The sequence below is a fragment of the Musca autumnalis genome, unplaced genomic scaffold, assembly GCF_047663935.1.
Source record: "Musca autumnalis isolate F117 unplaced genomic scaffold, ASM4766393v1 scaffold_2, whole genome shotgun sequence".
Classification (NCBI taxonomy): Eukaryota; Metazoa; Arthropoda; class Insecta; order Diptera; family Muscidae; genus Musca; species Musca autumnalis.
Window position 1 is genome coordinate 42,169,569 of NW_027411755.1, and position 16,676 is coordinate 42,186,244.

Below are 16,676 nucleotides of genomic sequence, written 5' to 3' on the forward strand. Positions count from 1 at the left end.
GAAAATCGGGAGGGACCGTTCTATGGGGCTATATGGAGGCGTGGGCCTATACCGACAACATTCTGTGGAAGCGTTGTATATCCCCAACGAAGACTAATTACCAAATTTCAGCCGTTTCGGTGTGAAGCTAAAACCTTCAAAATACCGAAAATCGGGTGGCCATGTTAAAACGTGGACTGTGGACATCCTATGAGTAGTAGAAATTTTACCCTGATCAAGAATATATATACTTTACACGGCGTTTATATTATAGACTTTTGCAGGGTTAACCTTCTTTATGAAGATTTATTTGAAATATAAGCAAAGGAATTGACATTTAAAACCCAGTCGGTTTGTTAAATCCGGTTATATATAAACGGGGTATTATAGTGTCTCCGATGAATATTTCGATGTGTTACAAACGGAATGACAAATTTAATTATACCCTCCATATTATGGTGGAGGGTATAAAAACACGATTAAATAACTGCCTCAAACAAGAGATAAGTTAGGCTGTTGTCAATCCTGCGCTTATCGATTAAAACCATATATCAAGTGTAAATGTGGAACCCTGAAGTACATGAAGCTCTTTGCCTAAGTTTAGTCTTTTTTATGTATTCCGTAAGTAGATGTCTAGATAATTAGTGAAAGTCTGGAACGGAGTCGAGCTATAGCCTACGAAGTTGAAGGAAAATTTCGTATGGGCCATAAGATAGGGAAAATGTTTAATACGGGTAATGGTTCCTTCCGAAACCAGCTTGAGCAACGGACTCTTAACACGTACCTCAGCTTAATTAATAAAAATCGACAACGGCGTCATAGTTTGTAGATATTGAAATTGAGCATTCTCCTAATGAAGAGTAAAGTGAATAGGTGTCTGAGTCAAAAAAGCTACTTCAAACTGATTCTAACATATTGGTTTATCGGGGTGCTTCTATATACTTGTATTGACCGAACTTCTTTAGAACTTTTAGAAGTTTCACAGATTGCTCCCCACTTTTTCATAACTTATAGCCCTATTCTGTTCACATTTCTTTCAGTTACCAACCAAAAAGATTTTGACATCAATCACGCCCTACACTGCTTAAAGTTTAAGCAATGTTCATAAATAACTCATAGCCGAGAAAAACGAAACAGAACATGTCTAATTTTTCAACACCAAAACGATTACATAGAACGATTTCATGTGCTCTCAATTATGTCCAGACAGTAACACGAGCATGTTTTCTGGAAAAGACTAACAACCAACCAACCCACTCATAAAAATTTCCAAAGCAATATTTTACACACTTCTTAAACACAAATCACGATTTTGTTGCTTCGGCCTCCATAAAACAATCTAAGACAGCAACAACAACAGCAGCAACATGTCAAAGACAAAGACAACAAAAAGTGCAACTTCAAATGTAATAACGTCGTTTGGTTAATGTTCGGAGCCGATGTTTGTTGCTCATGCTCATAGTTGAGCTGTTGGGCTGTTGGATGCTGCTGCTGTTCCTGCAGTTGCTAGAAATAAAAACACAAGCAGCGTTAATGAATGACATGTAATCATCTGATCACAAGAAGGGGGCAATTACCCTGTTGATTTATTATCAACATGTGCAATAATTACAAACATGATTGACACTTTAACGTTTTCTACCAAACGGCAATCCGGATAGATGCCAAGAAATGAATTGATGGCGTCGACAAAATGACAACATAACTTTGAAAACGAAAAAAAAGAAAAGATTTATGCGAAATTGTTTGCGTTGACAGACTAAAAAGGGATAAAGCTTAGGAAAAGGGAATGAAAAAGGGAAACTAAAAGAGGACATGACCGACATTTTTCAATATAAGACGCCTTTAGTGAGGCTACTATCCGAAAATACCTCCTTAGAGGGGTTCCTATCAGAAGAATACCACTTAAGAGGGAATTCTGTCTTAAGTAGTATAAAAAAGCTTAGGAAGAGAGAATGAATAAGGGAAACTAAAAGAGGACATGACCGAAATTTATCAATATAAGGCGCCTTTAGTGAGGCTTCTATCCTCAAAAACCTCATTAGAGCGGCTCCTATCAGAAAAATACCACTTAAGAGGGAATTCTGTCTTAAGTAGTATAAAAAAGCTTAGGAAGAGAGAATGAAAGAGGGAAACTAAAAGAGGACATGACCAAAAATTATAAAATATAAGACGCCTTTAGTAAGGCTTCTATCCTCAAAAACCTCTTTAGAGCGGCTCTTATCAGAAGAAAACCACTTAAGAGGGAATTCTGTCTTAAGTAGTATAAAAAGTGGAGTGCAGAAATTAGAGTAACCATCGTGAATTGACGTTGTCAACGATAATATCAAAGACACAAACCATAAGGCGAATATCAGTTATGTTCAACTATTGACCGCTAGGCAGTGTGTAGTAGGATGGCGTTGCCATATCTGAATTTTAATATAATAGCAAAGGTACAATCCAAAGGTTTGTGGAATCCGAATTTTAGTATGTTCAAAAACTAATCACCAGGAGTGCCCCCGCATTATAAAGGTACAATCCCAAACTGTGAATATCACTTCAGTATTACTACTGTTGTGTTTTCTATTGCCATATATGAAAGCAAATGCATAATCTGTTAATTATACTGTGGCCACCACGTGGTAATTAATGCTTTAACATACTGAAATTCAATTATAGCAACGCCATCCTACTACGCATCACCTAGCGGTCAATAGTTGAACATAGATGATATTCACCTTTTGTTTTGTGACTTTGCTATTATCGTTGGCAACACCATATTTTGGTTTGTGTATTTGCTATTATCGTTGGTAACATCAATTCACGATGGCAATTCTGATTTCTGTACTCCCCTTTTAATACTACTGTCTTAGACGACCCCTTTAGAGGGGCTTCTACCCCCTAAGAATGACTTTAGAAGGGCTACTATCCTTAGAGGACCTCTATAAAGGGACTTCCATCCTTAGAGAACCTATTTAGAGGAGCTTCTATCCTTAGACTGCGAGGAACTTCTATCTATAAAAGACCCATTTAGGGAATTTTATGCTTAGAGGACCCCTTTTAAGGAGGTCTCTATCCCTAGAAGAACCCTTTAGGGAGGTTTCTTTCCCTAAAATATCCATTTGAGGAGCTTATATGCCTAGAAAACGACTTTATCGGGGCTTCTGTCCCTAGAAGAACACCTTTAGAAATACTTCTATCTTTAGAGGACGTCGTGAGAGATGTTTCCATGCTTAGAGATTTAGGGGATTCTATCCTTAGAACATCCCTTAAGAAGAACTTTTATCCATAAAACCACCCATTTAGAGAGGATTTTATCAGTAGAAGACGCATTTAGGGGTGGGTTTTATCCATAGAAGCGTTCTTTAGAGGGTCTTCTATCCCCAGAATAAACCTTTAGAAAGGCTTGTATCCATAGAAGATCCCTGTAGAGGGCTGCTATCCATAGAAGAATTTTAGGAACAGCTTCTATACGAGAGCCTCTTTTAGAGGGGCTTCTATTCCTATAAGACCGCCTTAGAAGCGCTTTTATCCCTGGAAGACGCCTTTAATGGGGCTTTTTTCCCTTGAAGATCCCTTTTGAGGGACTTCTATCAAGGCACATTAAGTGGGGCTTCTATCCCTAAAGCCCCTTTAGAAGGGATTCTATCGATAGAAGATCACTTAAGAGGACTGGGGCTTCTATCCCCAGAAGGCCTTCTTTCCTTACAGGGCCTATTTAGAGTAACTTCTATACTTAGAGGACCTTTTTAGGGGATCTTCTATCCATAGAGCACCTCTTAAGAGGAACTTATATCCATAGAATACCCATTGCGAAGAAATTCTATCCATAAAACCCCCTCTTAGAGAGGATTTTGTCCGTAGAAGACGTATTTCTGGGGATTTTGTGCTTAGAACAAACTTCTTTAGTGATTTTCCGTCCCTAGAATAACTATTTAGAGAGGCGTCTTTCCCTAGAAGGCTCATTGGGGGAGCTTATATTCCTAGAAGACGCCTTTAGCGGGGCTTCTATATTTAGTAAAACATCCCTAGAGGACCTCGGTAGAGAGGTTTTTATCCTTAGTGAACCTCTTTAGAGGGGATTCTATCCTTAGAAACCCCCTGAAGTAGAACTTCTATCGATAGAATATCCATTACGAGGAACGTCTATCCATAAAAAGACCCATTTAGAGAGATTTTGTGCTTAGAGCAAACTTCTTTAGTGATTTTCTGTCCCTAGAATAACTTTTTAGAGAGGCGTCTTTCCCTAGAAGCCCATTGGGGGAGCTTATATTCCTAGAAGACGCCTTTAGCGGGGCTTCTATATTTAGTAGAACATCCCTAGAGGACCTCGGTAGAGAGGTTTTTATCCTTAGTGAACCTCTTTAGAGGGGATTCTATCCTTAGGGGACCTCTATAGGGGAGCTTCTATCCTTAGAACACCTCTTAAGAGCAACTTTTACCCATAGAATACCAATTACGACGAAATTTTATCCATAAAAGAACACCCCTAGAGAACCACTTTAGAGAGGTTTTTATCCTTAGTGAACCTCTTAAGAGGGGATTCAATTCTTAGAACACCCCTTAAGTGGAAATTCTATCCATAGAAAATACGTTACGAGAAACTTCTTTCCATAAAAAGACCCCTTTAGAGACAATTTTATCCGTAGAAGACCCACTTAGAAGACCAATTAAGAAGAGCTTTTATCAGTAGAAGAAGGTTTTAAAGGAACTTCATCCCCTAGGACGACCACGTTAGAGGGGCTTCTACTCCTCGAAAACCCCATAAGAGGAACTTCTATTTCCCTAGAATACCCCTTTAAAGGGGTTTTTATCTCTAAAAGACCTCGCTAGAGGGTCCTTAGAAGAATACTTCTCAAGATAGAGGGGCTTCTATCAGCAGAAGACCGTTTTAAAAGACTTATATATCTGGAATATCAATTAAGAGGGGCTTTTATCCTTTGAAAACCTCTTAGGAAGAACTTCTATCCATAGAATACTCCTTAATGGAGGCTTCTATCCTTGGACGACATCTAAAGAGAGAATTCTATAATAGAAGACCCCTTTAGAGTGTCTTCTGTCCCTAGAAGTCGCTCTAAAGTACTGCTATACCTAGAAGACCCAGTTAGAGAGGGTTCTCTCCTTAGAAGACCACTTAAGAAGGGCTTCTATCAGTAGAAGGCCGCTTTAAAAAGACTTCTATCTCTAGACGACCACTTTAGAAGGGTTTCTACTCTTCGCAAACCCCTTAACCTAGAAGAGCCCGTTAGAGGGTGCTTAGAAGATCACTTAAGGGCACTTTTTAGGATAGAGGGGCTTCTATCAGTAGAAGACCGCTTTAAATGGACTTCTGTGTCTAGAAGACCCCTTTAGAGCGGCTCCTATATTTTGAAACCCCCTTAGGAAGAACTTCAATCCGAAGAATACTCCTTAAGAGGGGCTTCTATCTGTGGAACAACACTTAAGAAGGAATTCTGTCATAGAAGACCTATTTAGAGGGACTTATACTCTTAAAAGACAACTTTAGTGGGGGCTTCTGTCCCTAGAAAACTTTAGAGTAACTCCTATTCTTAGAAAACCTCTGAAGAGAAACTTTTATACATAGAATACCTCTTAAGAGGGACTTCTATCTCTGGAAGACATCTTAAGAGGGAATTCTATAGTAGAACCCCGCTTTAGAGTGGTTCTATCAGTAGACGACCGCTTTAAAGGGACTTCTATATCTAGATGACCCCTTTAGAGGGGCTTCTATCTTTTGAAAACCCCTTAGGAAGAACTTCTGTTCGAAGAATACTTCTTAGTAGGGGCTTATATCTGTGGAAGACCACTTAAGAGGGAATTCTGTCATAGAGGGGGTTATATCCTTAAAAGACAACTTTAGTGGGCTTCTATGCCTAGTAGACCACTTTAGAGGAACTCCCATTGTTGGAATACCCCTGAAGAGAAACTTCTATCTATCTCTGGAAGCATCTTAAGAGGGAATTATTTAATAGAAAACCCCCTTTAGGGGTCTTCTATAGAAAGAAGACCTCTTAAGAGGAACTTCTATCCTTAGAAGACCTCGTAAGCGGACCCCTTTACAGAGGTTTCTATGCTTAGAAGTCACTTTGCTGTTACAACATGTAACAGTGTTTATTATTAAGTTTGTATGTTCGTTCTTCTGTTCAATCTGGCTGTGGGTCTATCTCCAGTGTCAGGAAAATGGTTGCTTCGATGGGATGTGACCACAGATCCACTGGAGTTAGATGAGTAGGTTTGGCGGGGCAGTTGAAAAGGTGTTTTGTGTCGTGCGGGCCTATGCCGCATACTGGGCAGATGTCCTGCACGGCCCGGTCGATTTCCGCCCAATAAGAATTTAGGCGACTGCAATATCCCGAGCGTAGTTGAGCCAAGACTACTCTGGTTTGTCGTGGCAGCTGACGCTTCTCAGCTGCGATAGATGGGGGATGTACTCCGAGGACTTTATTCACACTATATTTGCTTATGGCCTTAGCAACTGCATCCGTGTGAATACCATTTAAACCTGATTGATATTCCTGTTGATCTAGGGGTTCTCTCAAGTACTGCAACGAAAGCATCTTATTGTGTTGCTTTACTGGAAGAATCTTTGCCCCCTCATGTAGATGGTCCACCGAAGACTTGAGGAGGCACCCTGTTGCTGTTCTCAGGGCGGCATTCAAAATCTTTTTCCAATTCGTATTACATAATCCCGGAAACCAAACGCCACATAGCTTACCACAGACCGACCTATCGCGTTATACATATGTGGTCAACATGGTTTCTTTATCTGCACCCCAAGTGCTGCCGGCTAGGGATTTGAGGACCATGTTTCTACTTTTCAGTTCGTCGCAGATAGCTGTGGCGTGTGCGCACGACTTCAAAGTAGTGTCGAATGTGACCCCTAACATTTTGGAGCAGTTTGTGGTCGGAATTCTTCTACCGTCGACCACGACATTCAATTCTCTTCAAAACTGCGCTGTCCATGTGGTTATCAGAGTGGCTGTAGATTTTGTGAGAGTGGAAAAAGGTGGTAAGAGCGGTGAAATACGAGTTCAGTCATTCACAGATGTCATCAGGGAAGGTAACTGACTCCAGGATAGTGCAATCATCCGCATACGTTACGATCTTGATGCCGTTTGGAGGGGCCGGAATACAGGAAAGGTAGAGGTTAAACAGTTCCGGAGATATCACCCCTCCTTGGGAACTCCCTGTTTCACCCTACGGGGTTTGGACATCTTGTTCCTGAATTCCACGTACGACTGGCGTCCACACATATAGTTGATTATCCAACGTCTGCTCAATGTCCTCAAACAGCGTGGAGTGCCTGACTGTATCAAAGGCTTTTCATAAGTCAAGCGCCACCATTACTGTTCTATCACACGGCGGTCTCTGGTTGAGTCCTTGACAAATATATGTGGAGATGGCGTGCAGCTCTGCTGTCGTGCTGTGCTTACGGAATCCATGCTGATAATGAGCAACCTGTACGATTCACTTTTGCTGGCATCCTTGCCTGGCTTCAGTAGCGGGACCACCCTGCCCATTTTCCAGACTTTGGGAACAATGAGGGTGGCTAGCGGGGTGACGTAGGGGATGGAAGATACCAAGGAACGGTCCTGACCGGTTTTAACATGGCAAAGCCCAGGATTTATCTTGGTCCCTCTTTCATCCCAAGTGGACACTGACCTCCCCGTGGTGTCACCTGGGGAACTGCCTTTAACACCCGTTAAAGGTAGTGAGCTAACATGTGCCGCGCGTTCACCCATAAGAACGTTAAAAACTTGGGTTTGGGCGTCGGGTTAGTAACCCTCCCCTGGAAAAAACAGCCTACTATGAAAAAACGAAAGAAAAGAAAAACAAACCCCTCTAAAGTTGACGAACCCCGCAAACGTTTTAAGGACCATGATCTGCGAATCTGCACCTGGAATGTTCGCACTCTTTATAGAGAAGGTGCAGTCTTCGCATTGGCAGACGTACTTGAAAAGTACAAGACCGATATTACTGCCATACAGGAAATACGATGGATTGGGAAAGGCGTCACAACAACACCTAAAGGTGACGCACTGTATTATAGCTGCCATGACGTAAAGCATGAGTTTGGTTGTGGATTCGTAGTTAGTCGGAGACTAAAACATCTTGTATCCAGCTTCACTCCAGTGAATGAAAGACTTGCTGCAATTCGAATAAAAGCTAAATTCTTCAACATCAGCTTTATTTGCGCTCATGCTCCCACTGAAGAAAAGGATGAACAGACCAAAGATATATTTTACGAGCGCTTAGAAGAAACATATGACCGTTGCCCTGCCCATGACATTAAAATCATTCTAGGCGATTTTAATGCCAAAATTGGAAAGGAGAATATCTTTGGCCCAACAGTCGGGAAATTCAGTCTCCACAGTGAAACATCTGACAATGGTATGAGACTGATAGACTTTGCAGCTGCAAAAAACATGGTAGTTAGCAGTACCAGATTTAATCATCTCGATATTCATAAGGGCACCTGGCTGTCTCCAGATCAGAAAACAAGAAACCAAATTGATCATGTTGTGATAGATGGAAGACATTCATCGAGCGTGTTGGATGTACGATCGTTCCGAGGCGCAAACATTGATTCGGACCACTACCTTGTTGCAGCAAAGGTACGCACCCGCTTAAACGTAGCAAACAAAGTACGAACAGACACAACACGAAAGTTAGACATCGGTAAGCTGCAATCACAACAGATAGCCACAGCATATTCCACTCAACTAGCCCAACTGCTTAATCAAAGCCCTCCTCATCCCGATAACATATCAGCGCAATGGCAAAGCATTGCCCACTCAATGCAAACAGCCGCAAAATCCATACTTGGATACCAGAGACCTCCACCAAGGAATCCATGGTATGATGAGGAGTGTCGTGCTGCCACCGAAGAGAAAAATGCGGCATATAAGGCTACTTTACAATCCGTAGCAACGCGTAGCGCACGAGAGAGATACAGGGTGAAAAGGAGAGAGGAGAAACGTCTTTTCCGCAGGAAAAAGAGAGAGATGGAAAAGCGGGAGTGTGAAAAAATCGAGATGTACAGGAGCCAGAATGAAGTCCGAAAATTCTACCAAAGAGTCAAGCATCAAACTGATGGCTTTGGTACAGGCACATCCTCCTGTAGAGACCAGCAAGGTAATTTGGTAACTGATACAGATAGTGTACTCAGGATATGGAAAGAACATTTTTCAAATCTGTTGGTATCCAATAGCAGCGAAGACGACGAAGATACCACAGTCCCAATCCCAGAAGATGGTATTGAATGTATACCGCCCAGCCAAGATGAGGTAAAGACAGCAATAAATCGGCTGAAGAATAATAAGGCAGCAGGGGCCGATGGCTTACCAGCCGAGCTGTTCAAAACCGGAGGCGACACGCTGATAAGGTGTATTCATCAGCTAGTTAGCACCCTCTGGCAGGAAGAACGCGTACCCGACGATTGGAACCTGAGTATCCTGTGCCCCGTCCACAAGAAGGGAGATAAGACTGTATGCTCTAACTATAGGGGCATAAGTCTACTCCCTATTGCCTACAAGATCGTGTCAGGGATATTGTGCGAACGACTAAAGCCAATGGTCAACGAGATTATTGGACCATACCAATGCGGCTTTAGACCTGGCAAGTCCACCATTGACCAGATATTTACCCTGCGGCAAATCCTGGAGAAGACCCAAGAGATGCAGATCGACACCTACCACCTTTTTGTCGATTATAAAGCAGCCTTCGACAGTCCGCTGCGCTCAAAGGTATTCCAAGCCATGTCTGAATTTGGTATTCCCGCAAAGCTCATCCGGCTTTGTAAAATGACTTTAACTGACACGAGGTCCTCAGTTAAAATAGGAAAGAACCTCTCCGAAGAGTTTGGTACCAAAAGAGGTTTCAGACAAGGAGACAGCCTTTCGTGTGACCTCTTCAACATCCTGCTAGAAAAGGTTATACGAAGGGCAAACGTCAAAAGAAGTGGCACAATCTACACCAATAGTCACATGTTACTTGCTTATGCTGATGATATAGACATCATGGGTCGATCAGTAAAAGAAGTAACTGATACCTTTATAAAAGTCGAAGGAGAATCTGCTAAAGTGGGTCTGGCGGTAAACGGTGAGAAGACCAAGTTGATGGTGTCGACGCGCAATGCGTCCATTGAGCTCGGACCGACTGTGGAAGTTGGTTCCTATAATATTGAGGTAGTAAAAGACTTCGTCTACCTCGGCACCTCCGTCAACACAACAAACGACATCAGTTGTGAAATAAAAAGAAGAATTGTATTGGCCAACAGATGCTACTTTGGATTAAGTAAGCAGTTTAAAAACAAAGCCACATCTCGTCAAACAAAAATAACGCTCTACAAAACACTGATACTACCCGTGCTGATGTATGGCTCCGAAGCCTGGGTACTTGCGCAAGCAGACATGGCAGTGCTTGGTGTGTTTGAGAGAAAAATTCTTCGAAAGATCTACGGACCAATCTGCGTTGACGGTGAATATCGACGTCGCATGAACCACGAGCTGTATCTGCTATACAACGACATCAATATTGTTAAACGTATCGAGATGCAGCGATTGCGTTGGCTAGGCCATATCAAAAGAATGAGCGATGATGAACCCACTAAAAAGGCGTATGAATACATGCCACATGGCGGTGCACGCAGAATTGGCGGGCCAAGGAATAGATGGCGCAAACAAGTGGATGATGAGATGACAAGGCGCGGTATTCCAGAGTGCAAAGCAACAAATAGAGAGGAATGGAGATCTCTTCTTAGTTCGGCCTATAGAACAAATGTTCTGTAATGGGCCAGCTAAGTAAGTAAGTAAGAGGGTGGCTAGCGACAAGTTGAGAACTTTAGTGAGATACTCCACTCCCGACTCATCCAGCTGTTTCAGCATTACCATGGATATTCCATCAAGGTCCAACGCTTTGCATGATTTAGCGTTCCTGATGGCATTCGCAACATCATCCATTGTAAACTGTGGTGGTTCATCCTCGGCAGGAGGAGATCTGATGCGACGTAATACACTCGCACCTCTTCTGGTCAGTCAAAGTAACGTCGCCAAAAGTCGCTGAGGTCCTATATTCCATCTTTCCAGGGTTCGAGAGTGACTTAACCGTTGCCCACAATTCACTTATACCGGTTCCAATGTTGCAATTCTTCAGATGATTTAACCACTTGTTCCGCTTATGTTCGTCGACCCGCCTGTTAACTTCCAGTGTCAGCTCCCTGACTCTGTGGTCATTAGGGTTGGCTCGACGAAGCTCATCACGGTCACTTGTTAATACCGTCGCCTCTTCTGGGAAGTTTTGTCTTACTTCGGGTATTCGACCAGCAGGGATATGGAGATCGGCTGCAGCAGTGATGATGTTTCGGAACGTCCTTTCCGCTACCCGAACATCAGAAGGATTGGGCAGTTCTTTAGTAGAGCTTCTATCCTTAGAAGACCCTTTGAGAGGCTCTTGTATCCTTAGAAGACCCCTTGAGAGATGCTTCTATCTCTGAAAGACTTCTAAGGAGAGATTTCTATCATACCCTCTTTAGACATGATTTAGAGGGGCTTATGTACTTAGAGAACTACTTCAGATGGGATTCTTTCCTAAGAATAACCCCCTTTAATTAAAATACCCCTACAGGGGGCTAAATTTTTTTTTTTTGAACAGACCAAAGATATATTTTACGAGCGCTTAGAAGAAACATATGACCGTTGCCCTGCCCATGACATTAAAATCATTCTAGGCGATTTTAATGCCAAAATTGGAAAGGAGAATATCTTTGGCCCAACAGTCGGGAAATTCAGTCTCCACAGTGAAACATCTGACAATGGTATGAGACTGATAGACTTTGCAGCTGCAAAAAACATGGTAGTTAGCAGTACCAGATTTAATCATCTCGATATTCATAAGGGCACCTGGCTGTCTCCAGATCAGAAAACAAGAAACCAAATTGATCATGTTGTGATAGATGGAAGACATTCATCGAGCGTGTTGGATGTACGATCGTTCCGAGGCGCAAACATTGATTCGGACCACTACCTTGTTGCAGCAAAGGTACGCACCCGCTTAAACGTAGCAAACAAAGTACGAACAGACACAACACGAAAGTTAGACATCGGTAAGCTGCAATCACAACAGATAGCCACAGCATATTCCACTCAACTAGCCCAACTGCTTAATCAAAGCCCTCCTCATCCCGATAACATATCAGCGCAATGGCAAAGCATTGCCCACTCAATGCAAACAGCCGCAAAATCCATACTTGGATACCAGAGACCTCCACCAAGGAATCCATGGTATGATGAGGAGTGTCGTGCTGCCACCGAAGAGAAAAATGCGGCATATAAGGCTACTTTACAATCCGTAGCAACGCGTAGCGCACGAGAGAGATACAGGGTGAAAAGGAGAGAGGAGAAACGTCTTTTCCGCAGGAAAAAGAGAGAGATGGAAAAGCGGGAGTGTGAAAAAATCGAGATGTACAGGAGCCAGAATGAAGTCCGAAAATTCTACCAAAGAGTCAAGCATCAAACTGATGGCTTTGGTACAGGCACATCCTCCTGTAGAGACCAGCAAGGTAATTTGGTAACTGATACAGATAGTGTACTCAGGATATGGAAAGAACATTTTTCAAATCTGTTGGTATCCAATAGCAGCGAAGACGACGAAGATACCACAGTCCCAATCCCAGAAGATGGTATTGAATGTATACCGCCCAGCCAAGATGAGGTAAAGACAGCAATAAATCGGCTGAAGAATAATAAGGCAGCAGGGGCCGATGGCTTACCAGCCGAGCTGTTCAAAACCGGAGGCGACACGCTGATAAGGTGTATTCATCAGCTAGTTAGCACCCTCTGGCAGGAAGAACGCGTACCCGACGATTGGAACCTGAGTATCCTGTGCCCCGTCCACAAGAAGGGAGATAAGACTGTATGCTCTAACTATAGGGGCATAAGTCTACTCCCTATTGCCTACAAGATCGTGTCAGGGATATTGTGCGAACGACTAAAGCCAATGGTCAACGAGATTATTGGACCATACCAATGCGGCTTTAGACCTGGCAAGTCCACCATTGACCAGATATTTACCCTGCGGCAAATCCTGGAGAAGACCCAAGAGATGCAGATCGACACCTACCACCTTTTTGTCGATTATAAAGCAGCCTTCGACAGTCCGCTGCGCTCAAAGGTATTCCAAGCCATGTCTGAATTTGGTATTCCCGCAAAGCTCATCCGGCTTTGTAAAATGACTTTAACTGACACGAGGTCCTCAGTTAAAATAGGAAAGAACCTCTCCGAAGAGTTTGGTACCAAAAGAGGTTTCAGACAAGGAGACAGCCTTTCGTGTGACCTCTTCAACATCCTGCTAGAAAAGGTTATACGAAGGGCAAACGTCAAAAGAAGTGGCACAATCTACACCAATAGTCACATGTTACTTGCTTATGCTGATGATATAGACATCATGGGTCGATCAGTAAAAGAAGTAACTGATACCTTTATAAAAGTCGAAGGAGAATCTGCTAAAGTGGGTCTGGCGGTAAACGGTGAGAAGACCAAGTTGATGGTGTCGACGCGCAATGCGTCCATTGAGCTCGGACCGACTGTGGAAGTTGGTTCCTATAATATTGAGGTAGTAAAAGACTTCGTCTACCTCGGCACCTCCGTCAACACAACAAACGACATCAGTTGTGAAATAAAAAGAAGAATTGTATTGGCCAACAGATGCTACTTTGGATTAAGTAAGCAGTTTAAAAACAAAGCCACATCTCGTCAAACAAAAATAACGCTCTACAAAACACTGATACTACCCGTGCTGATGTATGGCTCCGAAGCCTGGGTACTTGCGCAAGCAGACATGGCAGTGCTTGGTGTGTTTGAGAGAAAAATTCTTCGAAAGATCTACGGACCAATCTGCGTTGACGGTGAATATCGACGTCGCATGAACCACGAGCTGTATCTGCTATACAACGACATCAATATTGTTAAACGTATCGAGATGCAGCGATTGCGTTGGCTAGGCCATATCAAAAGAATGAGCGATGATGAACCCACTAAAAAGGCGTATGAATACATGCCACATGGCGGTGCACGCAGAATTGGCGGGCCAAGGAATAGATGGCGCAAACAAGTGGATGATGAGATGACAAGGCGCGGTATTCCAGAGTGCAAAGCAACAAATAGAGAGGAATGGAGATCTCTTCTTAGTTCGGCCTATAGAACAAATGTTCTGTAATGGGCCAGCTAAGTAAGTAAGTAAGAGGGTGGCTAGCGACAAGTTGAGAACTTTAGTGAGATACTCCACTCCCGACTCATCCAGCTGTTTCAGCATTACCATGGATATTCCATCAAGGTCCAACGCTTTGCATGATTTAGCGTTCCTGATGGCATTCGCAACATCATCCATTGTAAACTGTGGTGGTTCATCCTCGGCAGGAGGAGATCTGATGCGACGTAATACACTCGCACCTCTTCTGGTCAGTCAAAGTAACGTCGCCAAAAGTCGCTGAGGTCCTATATTCCATCTTTCCAGGGTTCGAGAGTGACTTAACCGTTGCCCACAATTCACTTATACCGGTTCCAATGTTGCAATTCTTCAGATGATTTAACCACTTGTTCCGCTTATGTTCGTCGACCCGCCTGTTAACTTCCAGTGTCAGCTCCCTGACTCTGTGGTCATTAGGGTTGGCTCGACGAAGCTCATCACGGTCACTTGTTAATACCGTCGCCTCTTCTGGGAAGTTTTGTCTTACTTCGGGTATTCGACCAGCAGGGATATGGAGATCGGCTGCAGCAGTGATGATGTTTCGGAACGTCCTTTCCGCTACCCGAACATCAGAAGGATTGGGCAGTTCTTTAGTAGAGCTTCTATCCTTAGAAGACCCTTTGAGAGGCTCTTGTATCCTTAGAAGACCCCTTGAGAGATGCTTCTATCTCTGAAAGACTTCTAAGGAGAGATTTCTATCATACCCTCTTTAGACATGATTTAGAGGGGCTTATGTACTTAGAGAACTACTTCAGATGGGATTCTTTCCTAAGAATAACCCCCTTTAATTAAAATACCCCTACAGGGGGCTAAATTTTTTCTGAAGCAAGTCCATATTGTCCCAACAGCTCTAAAAATCCTGCCCACAACCGGTAAATTGACTGATGTACAAAATAAATCACGAATTGGGTATCCGATTCGGGCGAATCTCGGCGCATCGAAGGTCTATATCAGACAACATCCTCCAGTACTTTCCTCACAAAAGATCACAATTTTCACTTAAGTGCACTTATGGGATGTTCGAGGATAGTTTGGAAAATTTCACCGAAGGTTCTGTTTATAACGATATAATGTTTTTCTTTGCAAATCCATGCTTCCTGACATAATGTAAAAGCAAAAGCTCTAAAAAATTCTACGGTGACCAACTTTAATACAGTTTAGGGCCACTTCTCGGAAAGTGTTGATATATTAATAGCGGGTGTCATTATGATCATGACATTTTATGCTGAAGGTGTTTAGCTTTTGGCAAAGCTTATTCGTTTTTATGTGTTCTTGTATTGTTTATTATGCCTGTTTCTTATTACGCACTTTTCGGTTATTGTATTTTTGCTTCTTTAATATCAAGTGCCTTTCGTCACATTCAGTTTTTAAAACATTTAAAATTCAATACCATTCAAAAAAATTCATTTAAAATTTATCACAAAAAAGAACACTAGAGTAGAACATTTTAAAGTGCCTATAAATATTATTTTTGGCTTTGCAATTGCAATTCCAAGTCCTGTGCTTTTTTTGGGAAAAATAAGGCCATAAATAAACTTGGCTATACATTCATAGCTACATAAATTTCTTAACATCCTTTTAAGCTCACACCACCTCTTAAATACACGCACTTATCCACACATACACAAATATAAATGTGCCCACTTTCACAGACACACATACTCCCACTCGTTCACACACATAGAAATTTACGGCCATACTAAAGGTAATAAAAAATGAAATATTACCTTTATATATGGCAGGCATTGCCTTGAAAAATCGGATAACATATTTTATGTAAAAAGTATTATTTATTGCACACAGAGGGCGTAATATTTTCTCTGTGCCATATTTTTGTTGTTGTACCTCTTAGCAATGTAGCTCTTTTTTGTTTTTGTTGCTTTCGTTATTATTTATTTACGTTGCTAGATTTTATTGTTGTTGATGGTTGGTAGTACGTTTTTAGTCGGTTGTTTTTTTGTTTTTGGTAAAAATATAAATTTGTTTTTCGTTAAATTGTTTATAATTTATTGTTTGTTATAATATTTATTTGATAAATATTTGCAGATGTTTTGTTGTTCTCGCTGTCTGTACACAAATGACAAATGTCAATGGATTTATTGGATTCATTGTCAACCCAACCTCCGTGTAAAATCATGTAATTTCTATTTCTTCTGAACTTAACCCGTTCCTAAAGCATAAACATTGCAATAATAATAAACCTTTTAAACTCTCAAAGTATCCGCATCATGATGCTGATGCTATCACCATTTTAGTCATGTAACCATTAATGTCATCTAATCACATCGCTAACTCTCTCATGGAAGCAGCGTGTAATCATTTCACTTCATCCATGTAGGTTTATTGAACAGCTGCAAATTTCTTCATACCATTTTTATTAACATTTAAGCTAAATGGTGGATGTTGACAGCTGTACAGACAGCTTTTAAATGAACTTGTTAACACGCCGTCTTCTTTAGGCCTTCATTTCT